The 10,646-nt window shown below is 53.4% G+C and overlaps 1 long non-coding RNA gene across 1 annotated transcript; it reads right to left on the bottom strand.

Moving 5' to 3' along the window:
- Positions 1 to 416: 416 nt before the first annotated feature.
- Positions 417 to 9,054, bottom strand: LOC138923970 (uncharacterized). The gene is made up of 3 exons (XR_011438353.1): positions 5,843 to 9,054; positions 3,482 to 3,579; positions 417 to 2,283 (listed from the first exon to the last, which is right to left on the bottom strand). It is a non-coding gene; the product is annotated as an uncharacterized lncRNA (long non-coding RNA).
- Positions 9,055 to 10,646: the final 1,592 nt, after the last annotated feature.

Raw genomic sequence — 10,646 nt, 5'->3', positions numbered from 1 at the left:
GGAACGGGGTGAGCCCACAACCCAGCACCCCTCATAGTTCTTCCCTTCCTGGGAGAGGAGATTTTCTTTTGGATGGTGGGGACATTTCTATGCTGTGAGCCATTGGACATTTCCTCCTCTACATTTTAATTCCCTTAGTTACCCAGACACTTCAGTGAAATGAGCCTCACTGTTGCAGTCTTGTGGGGTGGTGTTGCGGGGGCCCCTGGAATGGGTCTCCAGGTGAAGGTCTGACTTCCCCACATCACCCCCCAGGAGCCCAGCATGGCAGGAACAACATTCATGGACGTGGAGAATCCCGGACTGGCCGGGCCTGGACCAGCTGTGAAGATGGCGACGCCAGCAGCTGTGCGGACAGAGGCAGGATGGTGCATGCTGCCAAGAGGGGGACTCAGGACCAGGCTTGGGGCTCGTGGCAAACCCTGTCCCCCCAAATACACTGCAGAAGGGAGTCTGTGGAATGGGGGTAGGGTTGTCAAGAGGGATGCTGGCGTCCAGCTCTGCCACTTGGGAGCCGTGACCTTTAGGAAGCTTCCGTCCTCTCCACTGCTCGCAGGATCTCGATCACAGGCTTATTGCAACGATTAGAGGAGAGAGAATGCGTGGAGAACACTTGGAACATATTTTGTGCTCAATGGTCACGACGACTACCTTGGAAGCTTGGTCCAAGGTGCAGCGGTACAGAGCACGTATACACAGTACTCCAGGATGGCTCCATATGGGCCCTCATCATCTTATTTTTGCATCAGTTTCCACCCCTAAGACCACCCTTTGGAGGCAGGGCACTGCCCCAGCTGGCTGGCATACCCGAGGCCCGCACAGTGCCCAGCACACAGAGCTGTTCCACCAACGTGTGTGGAAGCCAAGAGTCCACGGCCTGTCTCTTCCCGCCGCCTCCCCGCCGAGCCCGGCCTCCACCCAGCCTCCCGCCTTCCCTCTGGCTGCTCGGCGTGTCCTGGACGCCCTCCGGCCGGCGTTCTTATTAAACAAGAGCTTCCAAGGAATCACCACGCCTTCCCTTCCGGTCCCTCCTCGGGCCAGCCAGAGAGCCTGGGTTCACAACAGGAAACCGACAGCGTTGCGCTATCAGAAGACATTTCCTTCGCAGCACAAAACGTCTGAGGAATAATTTGGAGCTGGGCTGCACCCATTTCCTGAGAAAGGGGGCGAGCTCGCCCGTCCTTGGGCCGCAGAGCCCTTGCTTTCCAAGCCCCAGAGATGCAATCCCGCGCCTCCGCGCCTGGAAGATGGGCTTCTCGTCTCCCTCGGCCATGGCAGACCTGGCATCCCGGGTAGCAGACCCAGTGGGGACGGCTTCTCAACGTTTGTGCAGAACCAGAGACACTGTGGCTAATTCGTAGCCTTGTCTGGATATGTTTCATGAGCAGCTTTGAGAGTCAAAACTCCCAGGGTGAAGAGAGACGTGGCTTTCTCTCAAAGTCAAGACCGAGCTTGGCAACGAGGAACTGACAGACACTGGGGGCCGTGACGAGTCTGAGGGGCTGAGACCCAGCAGCTCCCCGATTACATGAAATTGTGGGGTAGAAATGACCTCTGCCCGACCCTACGGTCCATTCCACCATCCATTCCAGGACCGAGTTCGGAGCCCCCGGGACGCCTGACATTGTATGGACACAGGCTCCTGAAAGAGAAGAATCTAGTCCTCCTTAGAAGTCACTTTAGATCTTTTCATACTGGGTCTGGGAGAGTCCAGAGTCATTCCTGCTCAATTGCCCCCGTTTTACAAAAGGGAGCACTGAGGCCTCAAAAGGCAAATGACTCCTCAAGAGCTGCAGAGCAGACCAGCGGCAGAGCCAGGCTGGAATTCAGATTTCTTCATTTTCGGGACCCCGGCGCCCCAAAAGATGAACGTTTTGAGTCCCTTTCTTCTAGAGCTGTCTTGGAAACTGCTTACGTGAAATTTGGTTCTCACCTACAGGGGGGCAGAACTCTGTTTCTAAAAGAAATAGCCAGCAGGAACTCCCAGCTTCCAGACAGAATTTAGCCCGGCCTCTTTCCTCCCGCGCCGTGTTAGGCAGGGAGCAGAGGAGCAGTGGAATGGCCCCGGGCTTCTTTCGAGGAACCTCAGCCAGAGACGCCTCATCCCCTCGCACCCCCCACCAGGAGAAGGCAGCTAGGGTGCCCTCCTGGCCCTAAGGCAGCGGTCACACCTCGTCGATGGGGCTCAAGTTGGAGACATGGAACAGAAACATCAATCAGCCCATTCATTTGTGGCGAAGCCGGCATTCGAGTCACTAAGTTCATGTTTCAAGGATGCAGAACCTGTGAAAATCGATTGATTTAATGAGGCACATGGAGCAGAGCAGAAGCCAAGACTGGGAGTCCTCGATAAGTGTCCCGAGGCGAGAAGGGATGTCCCAGATCTCGGGGGGCAGGGATGGTGCGGGACACACAGGCGACCACATGGGCTAGACCAGAATCCCTCCCCATCCCACATGGGGTACAGGCTTTTGCCTGCGCCTTCGGGGGAGAAGCTCGTGCGGGTGGTCGGACGTAGTTGTGCATATTATTTTCCATAGTTTTCAGTTCACAGCGGTCTTCGCCATTTTCCACACACGCCTTTGCCCTTTACATAGAGTCCAGAGACAAAAACCCCTCCAGGTGTTTTTGTAGGTAAAGACTTTCTTAAGCAGAGTCTCGACAGGAAGTGAACGGCACGCTCAAGTTTGGACGATTGGAGGAGGATTTCATAAAGGGTGATGGTAAAGGCATGGGGGTTGGCGGAGCAGAGCTGTGACCTGGGGCGTGTGCAGCTCAGGGGGACGAGGGCAGGGACCAGTTCCGGGAATTTGGAGGGAGAGAGTCTTGTAGAGAAGATGCTTCGAGAGGAGCAAGGACTTTTGGTCAAGAGACACGGTTCCTGGAAGGCAGGGTCACAGGGAGAAACCTGGAGGACCAGCGCGCGGACCTTACCCTGCCCCCTCTTGCTGGGGCCTCCACTGGCCAAACCCAACAGGAAGCCGGAGGGCCGGGGAGCACAGTGATGCGGCACGTACCGGGCAGCCTCCTGGCCACAGAGGGGGCTGGGGAGGTGGGCAAGGGTGGAGGGGAGATCCGGAAGGGCCAGCGGGAGGCGTCTGGCACAGTTAGCTGGACTGGACAGTCTCTAGCTGACACTGGCTGTTAGCGATGCCGTCTACGGTGCCTACAAGTCTTTTAGGAGATTTGTGCAAAGAGAACGAAGCCAGGCACATCCCCTTTATTTTCAGCGAGGACCCTGAACGCAAATCCCTCTGTGGACCCGCTGGCCCAGGGGAGATGCTCAAGCCCACATGTGAGCCAGGGAACTCTCCTGGCTCCTCGGGTCTAAGCCGGAACTAAATAAAGGCCGAGCCGCTTCGTTGGCTCCTTTCCCCAAGGAGCACACCCTGATCTGGGCCCCTCATGGCCAGTGTGAGAAGCAGCAATGAGGACAAGGAGGAGAGTCTCCTTAAGGGGGAGAGAGGGTTTCCTTTCTTACCTGAGCCGCCCACTGCCATCCTTTCCTGGGGTGGGGCCCCTCCCAGGTGGGAGGCCGCCCCCAGCCTGTCATCTCCAGATGCAGCAGAGTCCAGTTCACTGCGAGGAAAGCCCGAGAAAAAGATCATGAGTCACAGAGAGGTAAGAAAGGAGTCGAGCTGCTTTTGTCAACGGAAAGCTGTACACACTCACGGTGAAAATTTCAGAATTACAAATACAGACCGGTGTAAAGCAAAAAATGAAATGGTCCCGCCAGCCCATCCCGGCGTTCCCCGGGACCCACCCAGCTTTAATAACCTCGTTATTAAAGTTAAAAACCACACCGGCTGCTTGTATTTCCTTCCGTGATTTTATACACAACCTAAAACACTTAAACGCAGGTGGGATCGCGTGGTGCCACTGTCCCGCATCTCATTTTGTTTTATTTTAGGGCATCTCTCCAACATCCGGGCTGCGAGGCTGTGGCATTAAGGCTGCTTTCTGAAGGTGGTCCAGGCTCAGCGAGGTCTGGCCTGGTCGGCACTGCTGAGGTCCCCACCTGCTGATGGTCCCGCCATCAGCCCTGTCCTCCGAGGGCTCACCTTGGGTCTTTATTCTTTGGCACCGAAAAAGGCCCCATCAACATATGTTTTTACGAATCTGCCGTCATCAGGTACAACCCATCTGTGTAACTCAGTCCACAGCATTCATCGAATGTGTGCTGTGGTTCAAACACTCTGCTAGGCGAGGGGCCTATGGGGTAAATAAAATGTAGTCCCTGCCCCCGGCTTCACCTGAGGAGGGGAACAGACATGCAGGTGACTGTAAGCCAGGGTGGCAAGTGCACAGATAGATGCGTGGACAGGGTAATGTGAGAACCCAGATGTCGGGCGCCTTATGTAGCTTCGATTGGGGAGGAAATCAAGGAGGGCTTCCTGGTGGGGGTGATTCTCTGAGTTTTATCTTTAAAAAGTCAATAAGAATCGGCTGCAGGAGTGGAAGGGGTGGCCGGGGTAAGGGGATGGCAGAAGCACAGGCCTGGAAGCAAGAAGCAAACCTACTGATGTTGGACATGTTAGAGGCGTAGATGGGGGCCAGGCTGCAGTGGGCGTTGCAGGTCATGGTGAAGAGTTTACACCCTGACTAGTGGGTGATGAGGGAGCTATTTAAGGATTTTCTGCAAGAAAATGCCTGGTCTGCATTCATCACGCCGGCCAGGTTATGCGGTGGTGACGAGTCAACCCTGACTCACGTCCCAGGGACCCGCACAGCAAAGGTCCACCTTCTGCTCACACCGCTTGTCCAGCAGAGGCCGTCAGGGGCTGTGCTCCTCACATTTGCTCAGGGATCCAGGGGGAGCGAGGCTCTGAGCCGGGTGCTGGCGCCGTCCGGAACACAGTGGCCACACGGATGGGGAAGAACGACTGGGCTCTTCAAAGTCTGGAGGGGCGCGGGCCCCTTGCACTCACCTTTTAAGGGTCAGAAGTGGTCTTGGGGGACCCACCTCCCAAGAAAGCTGAGAAATCGGGAGGAGCAGGTGGAACAAGGAGGAGAGTAGCCTGCTCGGCCCTGGCAGAATCTGGGATTCCAGACAGTGTTCAGAGCACACGGAAGATGGATTTCAACGGTTCAAACCTGGCTGGGAGGACTTTGTGGCCGTAACCCAGGAAAAAACGGCACAGTCCTGATGGAGGGAGGCGGTGGTCGGCACGGAGGGGACGGGAAGGAATAAGGAAACATTTGGGATGTCTGGTGGGAGGAAGGTTTCTACTAAAATCGGATATGTGGCTGCAGAGCTCAGATCTGGGGGGGCGACAGATAGATGTCGAAATCCTGAGTGTGAGAACTCGTAGACATGACAGTGGGTGAAAAATATCCAGTCGAAATATGTACACATTGAGGATTTCCTAAGTTTCTGTTGCCGATCTACGTGCTTCATGTGTATTATCTTATTTAAACGGAAACAATCCTAAAAGGTATGCATGACTATTATCCTCATTTGAGAGTTGAGGAAAGTGAGACAGAGAGGGTAAGTAGCTTTCCCCAAATCACACAGCACAGTAGGATTCACACGTGGGGCACGTCGAACCCCTGAACTTAGAGCCTGGGATTCCTGAAGGAAATGAGATTGATCTTGGTTCTAGTTGACAAATAGAGGACAAAGAAGGGCTTTCCAGGTTGGGGCAACTGCATCAGTAAAGGCCAGGAGCTGGGAATGAGCATGGCCATGGTGGTGAGCCGCGAGGGTCCCACTGGGGCTGTGGTGGAAGCTGGCCTCTGACTGAGCAGGGGCTTCCCCGCCTGCAGCCACAAGCTTCTGTCACCATGTCTGTAAGCCGCAGTCCAACACCTGTGACCTGAGCGCGAAATGTGAAGAACTCACCGAGATGCCTGGCAGGTCCCTGCCTTGTATGTGAATCTGGATGCAGAAGCTGGTGCTCCTGGCCTCTCCGTGGGCTGGTCTGGGCCTGCATCCCGGATGCTGCTTTCACTCTGATGCTGTCACCCGCCGGGCCGGCCTGTCCCCGTGAGTGGGCCGTCGGCAGACGCGGCGGCTGGCAGTGGGCCTCTGCAGGATGCGTCAGACGGAGGGCTGGCTTTGGAACCAGAAGTCTCCGCTCCTCAATAATCGTGTTGTTCGGGACAAGTGGGCTAATTTCTTCTCTGCCTCCTTGTCTCTTGATCGGGCGCAGAAGCTCTTCCCTAGACACACGGCTGTGAGCGCTGGAGAGGACGACGTGACGACCACAGCAGGACGCAGCGGCGACGGCAGGACCGGTTCTCGTTGCTGCTCTGATCTCACGTCCACACGCAGGCCTCTCTGTGGCTGCTTCAGACCTTCTCTTCCTTCCTTGGGGTCTCAGATCAACCCCCCACCCGCCCAGCTCACGGTCGGTCGTCCTCCCGTCTCATGCGTGGATTATGCTTATGAAGTTCCCGGAGCACCGTTGGAAACCATAGCTGGAGATGGTCCTGATGGCACGCCGTGGTTTGTCCAGAATCACGTGCCCAGGATGTGGTCAGCTCAGGGCTCAGGCCACGTCTGTCTAATGTCCAGTCTTATCCTCTCTAAGCCTCATCTGCCTCAACTCCTAAGGCCCCAATTTCTTCCTCCTCAGTCTTGCCCGCCCGTTGCCTGTTTTCTCCTCCCCGCACTGCAGCCTGGCTTTGCCCTCGCCTCCCCCGACAGGCCCCTCTTGCAGCGCACAGGTTGCCCGCCCAGGCAGTCTCTCTAGATCACGGGGACCCATTGACCATTGCAGCTTTTTCAAAGCTTCCCCCTCACGTGGCTTCAGGGACACTCTCGCAAATAGAATTTTTTTTTTTTAAAATCAAGTACAAGCTGCAAAGAAAGCTCGCAGTGTCACACTTGCACTCCTGCTGTCCAGCCCGTCCTTCTGCACGTCTCGAGTTCCATTCCTGACATGAGTCTCAGGGTCCGAGGGGGTCTGCCAGTGTCTTGACGGGAAGGGGATGTTATCTGTCTCAGTCAACTCGGTGATTTGACTGTTGCGCACGAGACTGGCCATGGAGCGGGTGTTGGCCTTAGTCTTCCGGAGACCACCACCCTGAGGAGGCCCTGGGCCGCTTGGGGGTGAATCTTCAGGGATGAGCTGATCCCAGCCCCGTGCTACGTTCAGTCATGGGTATCGCTGCTGGAACAGCCGGGCCCCACTGGGTGAAATGACTCCCCACTTGGACCGGCATCACTGGGTGTCAAAGGGCCTTCATGTAGCTTAGGCATGGGTGGCGACAGAGCATCCCCTGGGGACGAGAACATTCAGGAAAGGGACAAGCTGCCCTCATCGGGCACGATGGCCTCCGGTCAGATCTGAACACGGCGGGGGACGCTGGGCTCTGCTCGGGCTGCCGCTGGAGATGCCGGGCCTCCTGGAAACATCTTAATTCCTCTTTCCCGTTATTCCCAAAGCCAACTGACACCAAGCTCTATAACCAACTTTCCCCCAGAACGCCCGCGTCTGCCCCCTTAGTCAGATAGTCAAGACTTTCAAAGTTACTCTCAACAGCCCTCTCTACCATCACCCCCTACTGCTTCCAGTTACTCTTCTCCTTCAGGCTCCACTCTCTTCGTATCTGGGGGTGGCAGCCAAGACCCGGCTTCCAAGATGGCCCGCGGTGCTGGGAGGGCACGTTCCCTGACTGCGCCCTTCAGGGAAGAGCCGCGTGGATGGGCTCCCACGTCACCTGCCGACAACCTGCGGCGGTGGCTGTTTTCATCTGATAATGGAGACACGTACTCCAGGTGGCCTTGCGGACGTGCTCGTGTGGGACGGTCCATGTCCCTCGGGCAGCTCGGCCGGAGAACAGGGTTGGTGTCAGCTCTGGACGGAGGTTCAGGAGGGCCCCTCGGACTCGTTGACAGAGCAGCAGGATAGCAGAGCCCTGGGGCCCCTCATGCTCCTGGTCCAGCCTCTCTGTTCCACAGTCGGCAGAGAGAAACCCAGAGAAGCGCAAGTCTGTTATTTTTCACAAATTATTTTTGGAAGTCGGTTTGTTTTTGCAATTGTGCACTTGGTCCTACTTGGAAACGACCTCCTGCCCCGTGTCTGTTTTGCTGTTTTGTGCAGTAAACACCTCGGGACGTCGCTGCTCTTTTGCTGACCTCGGGGTTCGGAAGCGGCTGGCCATTGTCCACATGTGGCTGCCTCGTCTGTGCGGGAAGGTGGACTCAGTTTCCCTACCCTGAGGCTTGTGGTCTGGCTCAGGCTCGCGGCTGTTGCCCTCACGAGGGTTTTCGGCTGTCTGGCCGGGTGAATCCTTGTGGACGAGCACCTCCCAACCAGCTCCCAGAGGAATCCTTCGTGGGATCAGTCATGCTAATGAAGCTTTTAACCCCTAGCCCAGAGTCTGCTTCCCCGGCTGTTTCTCCACGAGGAATTTGTAAAGGACGCCAATACGACAAACACCCCACAGCAACATCTCTTCCTCGCATGCACCTCTTTATTCTGGTGCAAAGGTGGCCGCAGCCGCAGGTTGTGGGCAGTTGACGTGAGCAGTCCCTCCCCATGGGCTGCCATCTTCCCTGCAGGGGCCCCAGCCAGAAATGCCAGGACACCCGGTGGAGACCAAGACAGACCCTGTTAGACAAAGAGCTCATTTAGAGCTTGACTTTAAAGTAAATTTATCGACTTTGAGGAGGGGAGAAATTTAAGGTATTTTTTAAAGGGCCCCAAAAATCCCGTCCTTCTATCCTCCCCTACGAATCAGTTCCAGGAGAGTGGTCTTCCAGTTGCACTATTTCCCATTTCAACGTGGTACCCGAATTCGATGACTGGTTATAGGTTTCCTTTAAATATGTGATTTTAAGAAGACTGGCCAAGCTATTAAACAGGATTTTTGTGACATCTAGTACCCTTTCTCTCTCTCTCTCTTTTTTTTCCTGGTGGTAGACTGTCGAGAAGAAACCATAGTACAATTTACAGAAATTTGCTTTGCAGGTAAAGTAGCCAGGAAGGAGATGCATGTCTTGGAGTTTGATCGGAGAGTCTGAAGAAAGGCTCCATCAGATTACACGACGGGGTTTGTCTCTGCCCCTCAGCTGCTAACACGTGTGGCATTGGCCAAATCTGAGCTTCTTTCCTAGAAAAATGAAAATGGAGAGAAAGACTTTTATCAAACTGACACCTTCACTATTGGTGGTCAGTAAATAAGGGCAGAAGGAGAGTTAGCTGTCTGGACAATAAATAATTCAAGATCATGTCAGAATGTGATTGCTTTGGGCAAAAGGCAAACAGACAATAGGAATAATGCTGTTGCTTTAAGATTGTTTATAACATCTCTTAGTTATTTTTTTTCTTAGTTACAGGAGAGCATAAAGTGAAAAATATGTCGTTTTAGATGTAAACACACACAAACACATGGAAGAATAAAAAAATAAAAACCTTCAAGCAGATGGAACAGCATGTGCAAAGGTCCGGGGGTGGAGGTAGCATTGTGAGAATGAGTAAGTGAAACTGAGGCTGGAGTTCGGTCTAAGATAAGGCTGGAGGGGCAGGTAGACCAGACCACGGCAGCTCCCACAGGCCGTGGTAAGAAGTTTGGGGTTTGTCTTGGAGGAGCGGGAAAGCTTTGAAGGAATATCAAGCAGGATGTGTATGTGTAAAACAATCAGATTCGCGTTTTGAAAAGATGTCTCTGGCTGCAGACTGAGGCACGGACTTCGGCAAAGTGGGAGGACAAGAGAGGATGCACAAAGAACCACGCAGAGGCCATCGGAAAACTCCAGCCACGGTGATGCTAGTCTGGATCAGGGCGGTGGGTGGAGAACGCAGTGTGACATATTGAGTCTGTTCCTTGCTGCTGGATCCATGGGTAGTTCCCGTTTATTTCGTCCTGCTTTTGCCTTTTTTTTTGCTCTCACCGACAGCACTGCCACGAGCGTTCTCACACGCGTGTCGTGCTGATCTGTGGTCTGTGTGATGGCAGGGCGGATTCTGAGCTGTGCGACAGGCGTGGTTTCAGGAGAAACGTGTCAACACGTTTACGCGCTCACAGCGGTGTGTGCGGCCGAGGGGCTCAACCTCTGTGAGCAGTGGCGTTTTTGCAAATCTGGTGGAAAATGGCATCCCGTTTTTTAAAATTTCTTTAAAAAAAAAATTGCAAATGAGGTGGACCACTTTCACGTGCTAATTTGGTCACTCGTATCTATTTTTCTGTGAAGTGTCTGTTCACACGCTTTGCCCGTTTTTCAATCAGATTAACAGGCTTTTCCTTGCTGATTCTCGTACATTCTTCAAAAATGAAAAAAATGATCCCTATTTCAGACTTGCTCTAAATGTTTTCCCAAGTTTGTCATATATTTTGGTTTTATTTTTAAGTTTTTTTATTATATGAAAGTTGAACACTTTAATGTAATGATATTAACCAGCTATTTTTTCTTTATGTCTCTGGACTTAGTGTTCATGGCTCCAAGAATGTCAGTCAATTCTCTTATTTTAAGTCTCATGGTTTATTTTTTGTTTAAAACTCTGATCCATCAGTTGTTTATTTTGTTATAAGGAGAAAGGTTGGCATTCAGCTCAGTTTTCTCCAGAGACTCCAGTTATTGTGACATCATTGATTAATTTCTATTTTTCTCACTAATTTGAAAAACCAACTTTATTATAAATTAAATTCTGTGTCATTAAGCCTGTTTATGAGCCCTTTCTTCTACTGATCTGTTTCTT

Source organism: Equus caballus, chromosome 1, assembly GCF_041296265.1.
Source record: "Equus caballus isolate H_3958 breed thoroughbred chromosome 1, TB-T2T, whole genome shotgun sequence".
NCBI classification, from domain to species: domain Eukaryota; kingdom Metazoa; phylum Chordata; class Mammalia; order Perissodactyla; family Equidae; genus Equus; species Equus caballus.
The sequence above is the reverse complement of the archived record's forward strand: the minus strand, read 5'-3'. Positions and strand labels throughout refer to the sequence as shown.